Source organism: Vanessa cardui, chromosome 6, assembly GCF_905220365.1.
Source record: "Vanessa cardui chromosome 6, ilVanCard2.1, whole genome shotgun sequence".
Lineage (NCBI taxonomy): Eukaryota > Metazoa > Arthropoda > Insecta > Lepidoptera > Nymphalidae > Vanessa > Vanessa cardui.
In genome coordinates this window covers 3,495,324-3,510,189 of record NC_061128.1, presented here as the reverse complement: position 1 = coordinate 3,510,189, position 14,866 = coordinate 3,495,324, and the positions used below count along the sequence as shown (strand labels likewise).

The window sequence follows — 14,866 nt, the reverse complement described above, 5'->3', positions numbered from 1 at the left end:
AATAGATTTTTCGTATGAAAATGTAATCAGTATGCAACGGAATTCAATTCGCTACATATGCGTATGTATATTGGGCGAAGACAATTGTGTACATTTGTTTGAAGATTAATATGACACGTTATTCAAAATATACATTCCTTACGCTGAAGTTATTTTGCTGCAAAATTAATTGTAAACTCAAATAAGGTGCAAGCTCAACATTCAATTTTTTTTTTTATTTTCAAAATTTATCTTTGTATGTTACTTTTGTTTACGTTGATTTATCTATTGCGATAATTATTAAAGTATATTAAATTTATAGGTATTAAAATTACAATTGTTACCAAAGCTACATATGTTTTTTTGTAAACACCCTGTCGGCAAGTGATCATCATTTAGTCTACTACGTACACGGTATTCAATATATTATATCACTCTATGATAACACACCCACTGAGTGACTACTCAACCTTTCAGCTATTACTACAGATTGGCGTAAAATTGTTGGTGAATGGACCCACCTCGGCTTTATTGGCCCACTCCAACAGCCCGAAATACAAATATTTCAAATGATTGTTCTTTCATAAGAGACTTTAATTGTATTATGAAGAAGTATTTGTGTTTAATATGAAATCCGTGTACTTATGCATAAATTAATATATGCCTAAAAGTGAATGAAATTTACATTGACTTAGTTAATTTAAGATTATTATAGATTTATAATGCAAAGTATTTATGGACGCTTGTAAATAGGCCATTATAAGCAAATTAGGTACAAACAAATAAGCTGTTTTCTATTTCTTAGTATATCTGTTTTGAAATTCTAATCTCATGCACGAAGACATCTGAAGCTTCTAGAAAACGTAATGACGCGTGAATGATTTGGAAACGCTCGATGAAAGAACACTTGATCTATTTAACCGTTCACTGTTACGTCTGAACGGGGCTTTCAGCGTATTTACAAACATCCGACTAAAACCTTCACGCTCAATTAGATAACAACTTTTTTTTTACATCATAATTTTAATAATTGCAAAATTGTTGTGTTGATAATATTAAGCCAAGTTATAATTGTTATCATTTTATATTTTTTGACATCTTAGAGAAAAAACGACATATATTTTGATGATACTGGTATTTCTAAGCGGATGTGACACAAAAGTTAAATAAAAAAACTTCTTGTTAATATTTCAACTCGATAGCAATAAAGATGGTCTATAAAATATTGCGATAAAACTAGGAGGAGGAGATTAAACCCCGAGGTAGCTATTCCTTTCTAAAAGCGCTAATCTATATCATAAAACGTGATGACGTTTCTTGAGTTAAGACATTAAACAGTTTAAAATTTTATTTAATATTTTACCTTTCCTCAATAACCTATTAAATTCAAAAGATACCTTTATCTAAATTTATAACCAAATAACATTCTCTTGCAACCTATAATTTCTAAGGTCAATATTATTTGATACATATACATAATATAACACTTTCTTAAACAAATGTTATTTGTGTAACTGTGAGACAACTTCTTATGTAAATGTCACAGATTAAAAATGTTGTAACTTGGACATTACATCTCAAAGTTACATTTATAACGACTCGTAATCACACAGAACATACATTATGAACATAATCACATGTTATTGTGAATTATATTATGTAATTTTAAATCGAGTGGTTTATAGGGTAATGTAAAATGGTATCAATGTTTCAAATTGCGTTGAACGTGATTTGTTATACATATATGTATTATTATAGTAATATTGTAACGAATTGTTTTTGAATAAATTATTATAATTATTGAATTACTTTTGATTAAGTAATTGGAATATAATTATAGAAGTCGTAATAATGTAACAAAGAGGAAAGTTTTTTCCGGTATCACGCGAACTACACGACTGCTATTTTGATTGATACGTAACTTTCACATCACTATCGTAGTTTCAGAACATAGGTATATTTAAATATTTTCCATAATCGCTAACAATGCAGGTAGTAACAGGCTATAATTGAACCTCTCCTTTTCTCTCCTGTTAAATAGAAAGTGTACCACCTCGTTGCTCAAGAAGCTGTCAGGGGATATACCTGTGGCAAATTGTCATTTTCACACACACCTTAGCTCAGTTTAGCTGTAAACACTAATTAAGCACATGAATAACTTGGTATTATATCTGATCAATCTACAGCGTCATCACGTATAACCTATAAGGTACTGTTATTTCAGCGTAGTCATATCGATAAATGTCGATATAGTACATTTGTTTCCATCAAAAGTTTTGAACTTAAAGATGTTACTATGTATAAAAATAAACCTCGTTAAGACGAATATGGTGTAATTAATAAAAATAATGACGGAACAAAACGCATGAGGACACGCATTTTAGTTCATTTTAAATAATTATTTCGTGAGTATATAAACAAAATTAGCTATTATTTTCAAGTTACTAAGAATCATTATAGCTCCTATAATTTATTAGTCTTTTGGCTCCACACCGTAGTTCCTGCCGTATTGTTTTCAACGAACCCGGTGCTGATTATTCGTGCGATAAGGTTATGTTGTCAAATGCATGTTAAATTTTTGGCTATGGGACGCATTTGTTTTGAAAAATATTTCACACGTTTGGGGATTAGTCTGTTACTGACTGGTTAATTTAGGTATAAAAATGCAGCTTTTTAATTATTGTGATTATATCACAGTACATGTAGTAGGTATATATTGTACGTATATTCTAAACATTTAAATAATAATATAATTAAAAGCACTATAACGTATGTATTCTATAGGGATATTTATATTACTTTTAATATTTAAAAATAATATAACCAAATAAAAAAAATCCTTGTTTTCTGAGGTTGGTTTGCAACTTAACTTACCTAAAGTTATGCGTTAGTCATAGATTAGCTGTTTAAAACAATGAAATCATTCGATAAGACGCACGCCCATTCTTCAAAATCAGTGTCCCTATTTAGTTGATAATTTGCATTCAAAGTAAGGCAAAAAAGTGCGTAACATGCGGCAGTAAAAGTAAAACGGTTGTACGCATTGGAACTAACGAATGATTAAGCTATTGAGGATTTTATTTATGCAGTCAGTACTGGTTACAAAGTATGCTCAAATGTGCTAGGAATTCTAAAACGAATTTGGAAGGCTCAATGAAAACTGTCTCGCAGATGTATTCATATCAACTTAGTTTTACATATAGACGTCATAACAATTGCGTAGATATTGTGTCTAGTGTACTGTCCTTCAAAGGATAACTGTATTAAAATAAAAAAAAATGATTGATTATTAAGAAAGAGGTTTATTATCATAATATTTACTCAAACATTATAAATTAAAATTGCTAAAATATGATTAGGTTACATATTAAGAATCAAATTGTGGTTAAAGATTCACCATATAATCTTGTAACTAATTCTATCGCAAAATGCAAAATGAATTTAACAAAATGTCGGTCTACGAAACTCACACAACCAGATTCGTGATAACTTTGCTTACTTTAGTTAATTATTACACGATTTAGCTACGTTATGTTTGTCTTCTCAAGGTTAGTTAAGTTTAGCTTTGATCATCGCATTGATTATTGATTAAGACCTGAGAAAAGCAATTAAGCGCTTAAACTGTCAATGGAAAATACACAAGCAAATACTCGATATCGTGGGAAAGTTTCTTTACTTATCAAGGAAATGGCAATGATACTCACGGAGATTGATAATAAAAAACTAAACAACGTTGATTGTAGAGAAGGCCTCGAAACTATTAATCACAAACGTGTATATGATTATCTATTATGAGCCGACAGTGAAAAAATGTCTATATATTATTCAGTAAACAAAGATGAGAAAATGATGTCAAGCGTGAATCGAAAAATGAAAGTTTGACCCGCTGCTGAACAGGCTCGGCGATGATAAATACTGATTATACTTTGTTATCAGTCGAGATAAGTTATCTGAGAGGGCTTCGAGAAAAACTCGATCATATCACTTTGCCATAAGCAAACATTGTTATATCCGAGTAAGCATACATGTTTTTGATAAAATATTATCAAACTTTTGCACGCTTTCCGTCAATATGTTTTTATTAAGGTAAAAGTATGTTAAAATTTATGCGCAAATATATAAAACTTATATCACAGCCATCGCAAGCCTTGACCTGAACAGTTAATTAAAGGTTGTCTCATATGCACATATTTTTTTTCAAATTCAGTAATTAGTAACTGTATATTATGCACTTAATGTTATTTAAAACTGCATCTCAGTTTACTTTTATATATTTTATGTATATACACTTTGAAAATTAAGTCTTATTGTTTTCGATTAACCGATCTATACTATATTTATAACTTCGTTGTAAATGAAAGACGAAGTAAATAATATAATTTATTTCATTCAAGTCATTCAATATATTGTTAATAGCTTTGAAATTCAGTTGGGTTTCGATTTTAAATTCAATGGACTTTTACTTATGTATCTGGAGTTTTCCGAATTTTCAATTGAATAAGACGAAGTAATGGAATACAATTATCGAAACAAAAGCTACAAAGGCTTGTTATGTATTGTTTCGATATTGCATAAGAAATCATCTTACAATACTCCCTTTGATCTTTTTTTTTACTTACAAGAACAATAAATCCTATATTACATCATCTACATACAATAATTACTTAATTAGAATATAGAACGATGGTTTCGCTTTATATTCTGAAAACTTGGGATTAATATTTGCAGTTAAAATCAAGTCAGTCTTAGTCTTGCACTTCAATAAATATTATTAATGAATACTATAAAGTATTTTTGTTTCCAAGCGTGATTCGTGTCTCAGTAACCGCAACGTGTTAAATAATGCTTATTACAAGTTAACACACTAAGTATTATTTAAATAATGTAGCCTAATTACAAACCTAAACAATATAAGTCTACAATACAATTCAAAGTCAAGTTCGAGGCCGATTTGAATTATATAATTATTTATTATTTACCTTTAGAAACGTTGCCATGTTCACTTTCAGGCACAGTCGGTTACACTTTTGGTTATTAATTAAAAAAACTGTTTTCACTTTTTGTCACGCGCGTCAAGTAGCGGTACGTGTGGTGTCGTTTGATGTTATGCGCGGGAGGCTGTCGCGCGGCGGCTTCGCGTCTGATAGGTTGCGCGAGCGCATAGTCGCATACATCACGTGCCGCAGTGGCGCTGCCGTGCCGGTCCCATGCGGTCGACTGCAGAACTAACGGCACTTTTCACGCTCCACAGACTATCCGCAATGAATGATTGCTCTCTGCAGACATTTATCTATGTCTTTAAAATGGCATTAAATATAAAACGTTAATAAGTGCTTGCACTGTAAAGCTAACATGCAATGCCATTTCTAGGTGAATTCGAATTAGAAGCGACGCCAATAGTCAAGTATTGAACAAACGCCACTCATTTCCACTGGAAGAGTAGAGTGAAGAGTTTAAACTTCGCAAACAAGCCGCGTCGCTCTTAATCCAATTTGTATGAAAGTATAAATAATTAATGAAACAGACACTACGAAAAACAAGTCGCCGGGGGAACAAAATGATGAAAGGAATACTTGAAATAATTTTTAACAAGTCAGTTTGACATTTTCTCTTTAATTTTTTGTTGAAAATGTGTAATCGCAAATAACTTATGCGACTGTATATTAGCATAGTTATCGCAATAAGCCAGGAAAGAAAAAACATTAGGTAATATAAAATTTTCGATTATTCTCGCTACAACACATATTAGGTATTAGTCATTTGGTAAATTAATTTTTGGTTGTCCCTAAACCTAAAGTTGAATGATAAAAATTACAATTATTTTTATACTTTGTATTAACATATAATTTATCTCGAATCTTTGGAAGATGACAAGTAGCGTCGTTTAAATAGAAATCGTTTTATTGACATTTAAATTTTAAGATGTTTTGTTTAATTATTAATTTATTAAATCTAATCTTTACTGAATGCTGTATAAGGATCAACAAGTTTATTAAAAACAATCAATTTAAACGTAACGCCTCGTCAATTCTGTAGGTCGAATCGATGACACGTATAAAGCCTATTTTGTAACATTCATAATTAAATAAATATCATCCCCATTTACGTGACTTTAATATTTTTTTTGGTTAGGCGTAACTGTAAAGTGCATGTAAAGAATTTGCCAGACTTGCGGTCAGTTTTCATGACGCTTACTCTCTTGGAATGCTTTTGCCGGAGGTTTGGTCTCTGGCCAACCGTTGGTTGAGGTGTTTATGTGCTTGACAAAAATCCTTTGCGACGGGGTTGAGTGTGGTTAGTATATTCTACTTAACTGAAACTAATCGGATAACTTAAACAGGCTACGTGGTTTTTTTATATATTTTATTATTTATAAAAATAGCATGAACGTCTTGCTTAAATAGAATTTCTTAGTTAATTAGATAAGCTATCGTTATACTTGTTAAAGCTAACAACTGATGGTCATCAGATTGTATTAAAAGTCACGTTTTCATTTCTAACGTCACGCGGCTCACGATCGCGTATGACATACATGAATATTTTTGTAACCACAATACTAATGTATAGGTTATTATACAACGTTTTCCTTACAAGAAACAAATGACAACATACATCAGATATACATACATACATGTCAAAATTATATACGACATTTACGCTTTAAAACAAACTGCCATGCATTGTATGGTTATGTAACGAGTGGAATAAATTTGTTATTTTCAAGGTTTTGTAATATTTTTTTTTAACATGCAACACAGGTTGCGTGAAGGCGTTAACCTCTTAAATACGGGGTGAAAACAGAAAGTCCGAAAGTACCTCGTATAATAAAACGTTATGGTCGGATTAAACAGCGGAGGCCTAAAAAGTACCTTATTGCTTTAATAACGACCAAGTTGAATATGCTTTAAATGTCTTACTTAATGTTTTAGTAAAATAAGGATATTATCTACATCACACGAATCTTTTAATTTGTTCAAATATCGAATAGAAAAAAAACCCATATGTAATCATAAAAAGTGCAAAATTAGTTTACCAAGAATTTCAATTTTCAATGTTCATGAAATTACATTTAATTCTGAAAATCCTCCTCCGTCAAGACTTTGCTTAGTATAATTTGTTACGCTATGTTTAATCTTTAAACATTTTAGTATGTAGAATAAATTCGTGACAACTAAGCGCGGGCGATATGCGGATTGCTTTAAATATTAAATTATTTATATTTAGCTGGTATTCTCACAGGGTTTCATAAATTTTACGAGAATAAGTACATTTATCGATATAACTAATTGAAATGTGCAATTTATTGCACAAATAAAACATGAATTTCTTATTTGTTTCACTTTTATTTTCAGATAATATAAACTTGTTGTTTATATTAATGACTAGTAACATTAACACACTTAATTCGAATATATGTATTTGAAATATACATTGATCGAGCTTGGAAGTTCGTTTGTTCGTATTCGTATACAACTACAGAAATACAATTAGAAAATTAATTATAATAGTTACTAAAGTAGAGATTGATTAGACGATTGCTTAAGTTCATAACTGATAATACACTGTCTCTAAAATTAAGATTTTGATTCTGTCTGAAAAAAAAAACTTAAACGTATTTTTGAGATTATAGTATATTTAATGGATATACTTCGGTAATTAGTAGCTTAAATTGTGCCGTGGACTTTGTCATAGACTTTTTGAAGATGTACGTTACTAATCTTTCATATGAAGTATGAGATAATGGTTTTATAAATACTATATAACGTTTCATACAAAAATATAACATTTCTATCATAGTTATATCATATTTGCCTGTATAATATAAACATAATCTGTAGCATATGTCCACAACAAAATTATTAGTTATTTTGATCGGAACATCATTCCTTTCATAATTAATATATTAATTTTATGAATTATAATCACAACAATTCACGAAAGCATACACAGGTTCCAGTTTATTATATCCGTAAATTAAAATAATTAATATTTATTATGCAAGCAATAAATGTTTTATTGAAGGGTTTTTAACGACGGGGATCGGGGAAATTAATACTGGTAAAGATAAACAAAAAATGGTCTTATTAAAATATTTAGTAAAGGTAATGAAGTGTAATAAAATATTATTAAGACTACATTATTTATATTATATAATAACTAGCTGTGCCCGCGATCTTACGTACGCGTCTGAGTATAATAAAAAAAAAATATTGTAGCCTAAGTTATTCCTTATTATATCAATTGTCTGCCAGTGAAAGTCCCGTCAAAACCAGTCCAGTTCTTCCTGATCCTGATTAGCTGGAACAAACGGACAGACAGACAGACAAAAATTGTAAAAAATGTTATGTTGGTATATTTACCGTGTGTGGTATACATATGCATTGAGTAAAAAAGGGCTATTTTAATATTACAAACAGACACTTCAATTTTATTATATGTATAGATATTTATATGTAACTTGAGAGCCCATATTGTCAGAACTGTCTTTAACGTTTGTTATTAAAATTCATCTGGCGGAATGCAGCCGGAATAAATTCTGCTACACGTGTATCCCCCAAGTCGTCTTGAAGCAGCGTAGGGAGCTTTCTCCTGGAAAGAAGAAAAGGCCTATGACCTTTACCCAGCTGTAGACTAGGAAGCCGTTAGTACTATAACCATGTTTAAAAATACATTAAAATATTTTGACACCTTTGTTTTGGAAATTTAATTTGGACTTAGAATACAATCTGGTATAATGAGCCATCTGTTTGGTTACGCGGTGAACAGATTATAAAGATCTTAAACAAAGGTCGTGGATAATCTGATGTTGACAATTTGTATCGTGCTCTGCGTAAAATATTCCTGTAATAATTTGCATACTTCAGATTCAATTTTTTGCTATACAATTTTATTATAATTTTAATTGTATATAATAGCCGAGCAGCAAATTATTTACCCAAAATAGAAAGTAAATACATAAGAAACATCCCGCAAACATTACAATTTTGTACCATTTTGTGCCCCAAATTATATAACTCGTTTCAAAATATATATTCTTCAGGACCATTACTTTCTATTATGATGTAATTCTACCTAATATTGCATGAATATCATTAAGTTAACTATTGCTGTCTGCTTTGTTAGAATCCTCTGGAAAATCCGGATCATTAAAATTATTGAATAAAGCAAGTATCCTTAGGATATATTATTTGACGTGCTTTAAAGCGCTAAAGCGGATTAAAGCGTTGCGTTTTAAATAATATAACAAATTATCTGAATAGAATGACATTGAAGATTGCTTATAGAATATAACAAGCTAGATTTACAGGTGACTGACCGGCTAATTAAAGCCTTAAGCCTCAAATGTTTGTTGTATAATGTGTAAAGCTACATAATCTCGGAAAATCTAAGATAGTATACGATTGTTTACTAAGTGATTGTCAGCCTGACCAGTGAAGGACATCGCTGATGCGAGAAACAAGCACGCAAAACAATGAGTAGTAAAGTAATTAATTTATCCCTCAATAACAAGGTCAAAAATGATTAAAATATACGAGAATTTTTTTAATTAAAAATGGTTGGACAAATGGGTTTTCCGGTGTTATGGATAACACCTATACAGCTCATAGACATTGTCACTTTAAAAAAGTATATACTTGACATCGCCAATGCGCCTCCAACCAAATTATGGGTTATATTCCTTGTGCGTGTAGTTGAACTGCCTCAATCACGCTTCAAGACGCTATAATACCTATTGATACTGAGGGCGAGCCCTGTCGTCAAATGTATAACGATAAATAACTTTGTATACATTTGTCAATATCTTATTTAATAAATGGAATATTTCTCTATCTTTGACAACACTGATGACCAAGCGCGAAACTGTTTTCATGGTACGTAGGTATATTATTGTCTATACCCTAACGCCGAGCTGGCGCATATAATATCTATATTTAATGACAGAAATATATTTACATATTGGTATTTGGACTCTGAGTTTTTTGGATTTACAACCCTTTAAGTTAGCAACTTCATAAGAGTTTTATATATAAATAAACAACTACCTCCTTGCATACACTTTAAATTGTAATAAACTATTCAGTGATATTTTATATGTATATTAATCAAAAGGAAAAACACTGAGAAGCAGAATATTTGTTAAATCATATCTCTCTAATGGTGTTAACTAGAGTCTGCGTCACGAATGCTGAGGCGTTGTTAAAATCAATATATAACTTTCCCATGTATTTTGATGAATGAGACAAATATTGTATATAAATTAATTTATATAATAATGTAATAAACTGATTAATAAACTGGACAGATTATGTCTGGTTAGTTTAGTAATTCCATACGTTTATTAAGAGAATTGAAATTAAATTTGGTTGGTTTATTATTCTGTTTAATGTATAAGCGACACCGTATGAACATTGATAAATATGTATATGACAAGCGTGTTAAGTATGTATATTGTCATTTAATTTGTTTTATATTTGTGTAAAATATAAGGTCGTTGTATCTATTTAGAAAAATATGTTATATTTTTTAATAAAATTACAAGTAAGATTATTATATTAAATACCAAGTATTCCTGAAAATAATGGCGTGAATGTTATTTGGTTTGCCCACACTATTCTTTTTGACGCATACAGATAATATTAATTTACTTTTTATGCAGTTTTATTACATTTTATTGAATCGAATTAGATCTTTATGATGCTATTACGCATCATATCAAATTGGTTTCAAAGCGATGTCATTTGTCCTCGAGATGTCGTGTACGAACATAGATATTATGGATCTGTTAGGTATGACATTCCCATGTACAAAGACTGCTACCCAAAAAACGCCATTTCTTTAAATTGAACTCTTAGAATTTAAAACGTGAACATAGGTAAAAAACTGTTCGGTACAATAACTTCGATATGAAGATGTATTAAGAAGCCAATGAAATTAATTTTAGCTCTTGCATTGATACCATAATAATTGGTGTTCTTTTTATTTTGTTTCATGATATTAAAAGAAATTATTCTTATTCTTTTATATTATAGTTTTTAATTTTTATGAAAAACAGACAGAGCAAGCGCGAAAATTTAAGTCCATATACTTTCACTTTTAAAATTGAACATAAATTCCAAAGTTTAAACATGGTCCTGAAAATAAATGACTATATGAAAAACAGATGACATCTTATTTACAGTTCACAGTGTTTGTAAACAATGATGCTATTTTATCTTATTTTTATTAGACTACGAGTATAAAATAACATTATTTCGATGACTTGTCTTTCAGTGCTTTAAACAGTACTATATGCTTATTTCACTTTATATTTCTCTTGCTTATGTATTTATTTAGTATCCATATTTTAAATTGATGTTGAATTGATGAAATTGAATTGATATTGTGCATGTAACTTACTTTTACTCAAGTAAAAATTATTCCACTTAATTCTTGTTATTATTTTCCCCATCGATTCAACCTTGAAATTCATACTAAGTAATTAAATATTTATAAGGCCTTGCAAATAACAAGGACTGGCGTTCGTATTGATTTTTAAAGAGGTTTTTAACGATACACACTTCCTTTCATAAATGCTAAAATATTTTCTTCAGAAAATCCATTTGATAATTGCGAATATTCTTTTTCATTTCAGAGCATTATAAATAGGCTACAAATATAATACCAATTTAATATATTTTTGTTAAATGGAATCTGTGTATTTAGTCAATGGACTATGTTAATTGGGCGGTGAGGTCTAATTGTAATATATATTACAATTAGACCCCACTATATATGTATGTTGTGTATGATAATATTTGTACAATTACTAGCTATACAGGAGGTATAACCTGCGTTAAATTTCAATTATACGTTCCTGGGTATACGTACATTTGCCAGATAATATACTTTGCAACTTTTCTCAGTAATTTGAAAGCTAGACTTATCTGGGCGAATTGGCCTTAAATAAATAAGAATAATTATTTATAATGTAACAGTTTGGTTAATTTACTAATATATTATTTACACGTATATTCTATATCGTATATGTATCTAATAGAGGATTATATTAAGAATAAAATAAGGAGCTGTGTTGTCGAATTAGTGAATGGTATTAATTTAATTTTTCAATCGTAGCAATGAATTGAACCCCACGCGTGTCACGTACGTGACTACGTTGCGTGATTCGTTCTAATGAGCAACGTATTTATGGAATTTAAACGTAATGATAAATTAGTTAATTGTGGTATGAAATAGGTTGACGGAAGCCTCGTATACATTATAAACCGACCTAAATACTGGGATCTCTTTATATTCATATATAAAAGCTACACAACAGTTATCAAAACATCGTGAGCTAAAGAGTTAATAACATTAATGATTAAATAAATAAACACGAATTAGTATAAGTATATCTAAAAATTTGTGTGCCATGAATTTATTTATTAATTTGTTTTTTTGAAATGTTTTATTTTAAGCCGATATGTACATACAATAAAAAATAGCATAGGTACATATTTCGCATGATGAATGATATATCATATCATTTCAGTTTAATTTTGTAATAACTGATTCCTGATTTTAATTTAAAAGTTTGTACTATGTAAACGTTGACAGGTTTAGGCAATCGTAGTGTGTTGATCTTACAGAACCACAGGTCATATTTTATTTATACTTTTATATAATGTATATTATTTTTACTCTTTCTGTGTATTGATAGTAGTAAAACTTGTCAATAGTTCCAAAAAAGAATAAGAAACTGTCCTACTTTGTCTTTGCTTATCCAATATATAAATATTTAAATTGAATCTTTCCTGCTACCGACGTCGAACTTACACGTTGCCAGGGAATAGCTTAAAAATACTTTGCCTTTCCCCCTACATCTGTAATGTAAACGAATTGTTGTGTGAACAATTTTATTATTCGTTGCGACAATGTTTTGATTAAACATCAATGCGCTATACATAATCAGAAATTAAATTAGATGTGTATAATTTTTTTGAAAAATAACGTAAGTAGTAAACGATATATGATATATGACTATGAATTTTATTTCTTCTCGTTGGGAATGTAGGTTCTAAACCTACATTCCCAAATGACCATCGATTAATACTCTTATATTTTATGCACCTTAAAATGACGATTGAAAATATCTTGTAAAAGCCTAATCAAAAATATATTTTGGTTTTATAAATAAATAATTGAATTAATTTTATTAAATATTTGTTATAATCATTAATTTACATAAAATGATCCGTACAATAAAGTTATATAGTTATGTGTAATCCCGATCCGTTGCTAATCCTTTACACTACGCTTTAGTGCTAAGCTCGCATACGTATTTCACGCAACTGCCGATTAGCTAGATCCACTAAAGCCGAATCGGTAATTCCAATAGTTAGCTTGAAAGCCATATTCGAAGCCTGAAAAATAATTCATGCCAGTTTAGTTTTCATCGGATTAACCTTTTTATGAAATATGATGATCTTTACATAATGAGCTCAGATGAGAATATCTACGATTTTCAATAGAATTGGACATTAATATATTTAAAACTTGTTAAAAGGGGAATAATCATGACGTATTGTATCTATTGAAGCTATAAATCGAACTGATTGTACTTTATTTTAAATTTGATAACATAAATTTGTGAAAATAACAATTCGTAATTGCTTATTAGAGTCAGACTTGTTGATTGAAATCCTTTCGTTTCTAGTTACACGAAGTATCATGTATCAGTATACAAAACGAAATAAATCAAAGCGTGCGCAACTCGGTCTAATTAGCAGTGATATTCTGTAACAACTCACTTCGTCTCATCTCACTTGTGAAATGTTGAAAACTAACTTATGTTGTTACGCTATTTTGACGCGTGTAAACTTGAAATGTCATAATTATTAGGTATATTGAATGTCACATATCACTTTCTGACATTTCATGTACGTGTTCTCAGGTTTGAGGACGAAGCTCTATTGTCTATTGGTGACAAATGTTATATAAATACTTTCATGGATATTGAAATAAAATATTAAATACACGGTCAGAAAAAGCAAGCAAAACTCTTATGTCATTTAAGTTTTATTTTGATTTGTTCTATGATAAATAATAACTATAAATGTTGGACAACTTCATATACATTACTCTGATCCCAAAGTAAGTAGTTAAAGCATTTGTGTTATGGAAAATCAGAAGTAACGACGGGGCCACAAACACCCAGTCCCAAGACAATATCGAAAATTAATAAACTTTTTCTACATCGACTCGGCCGGGAACCGAAACTGGAGCTTCGGAGTTTCGTACTCATGAAAACCGGTGTACATACTACTCGACCACGGAGGTAGTTGCGTTGAAATTCGCTCTTGAAATTAAAGTCTTATCGCGTATCAAGTACTACAACAACAAACACTTCTCGCCACAGTAAACATTATCGACGTTTTCTGACAAAAAAACTGCTCCAGTTAATGTTTCTTCTTTTACGGCGGTTTTATAGTTTTATTAAATGTCATACCATAATTATCATACAAGATATTGAAATTCCAATAAAGTTAACAATCAATGGACGCATAATGTTTGGAATTTATTCCATTCCAGAGTGAAAACTGCCGCACGTATTAATCTCATAAACTATTGTCGGTTACGGTAATTATCCAGAAAATTGTTTACAATTTCTGTTTAGCGTTGATACATGGCGCAATAATGCTACATAAATTCTGAACATTCGACCTAAAAAGGCCGATTGATAAATTGCGAAAGTATTTTATCTGTCTGTTTTTTACTTCATCGAAATGAATTCTGGATAAGAAAAAGACTAAGAGAAAATAAAATGAAGCGGTTCGAGTCCCCGTGAACTGAGCTATATTAAATATTTACAGACATCTTATGTTCAGGATTATCGCAAAACCCTCTAATT

General features: G+C 30.1%; 2 protein-coding genes across 2 annotated transcripts in view; one reads left to right on the top strand and one right to left on the bottom strand.

Annotated features, from left to right (window-relative positions):
* The window catches only part of LOC124530237 (calcium uniporter protein, mitochondrial), a 149,795-nt gene that overhangs the window by 28,474 nt on the left and 106,455 nt on the right, over positions 1 to 14,866 (top strand). The window lies entirely within an intron of this gene.
* Positions 1 to 14,866, bottom strand: part of LOC124530235 (protein javelin) — a 100,780-nt gene that overhangs the window by 25,778 nt on the left and 60,136 nt on the right. The gene's annotated exons all lie outside the window — the stretch shown is intronic.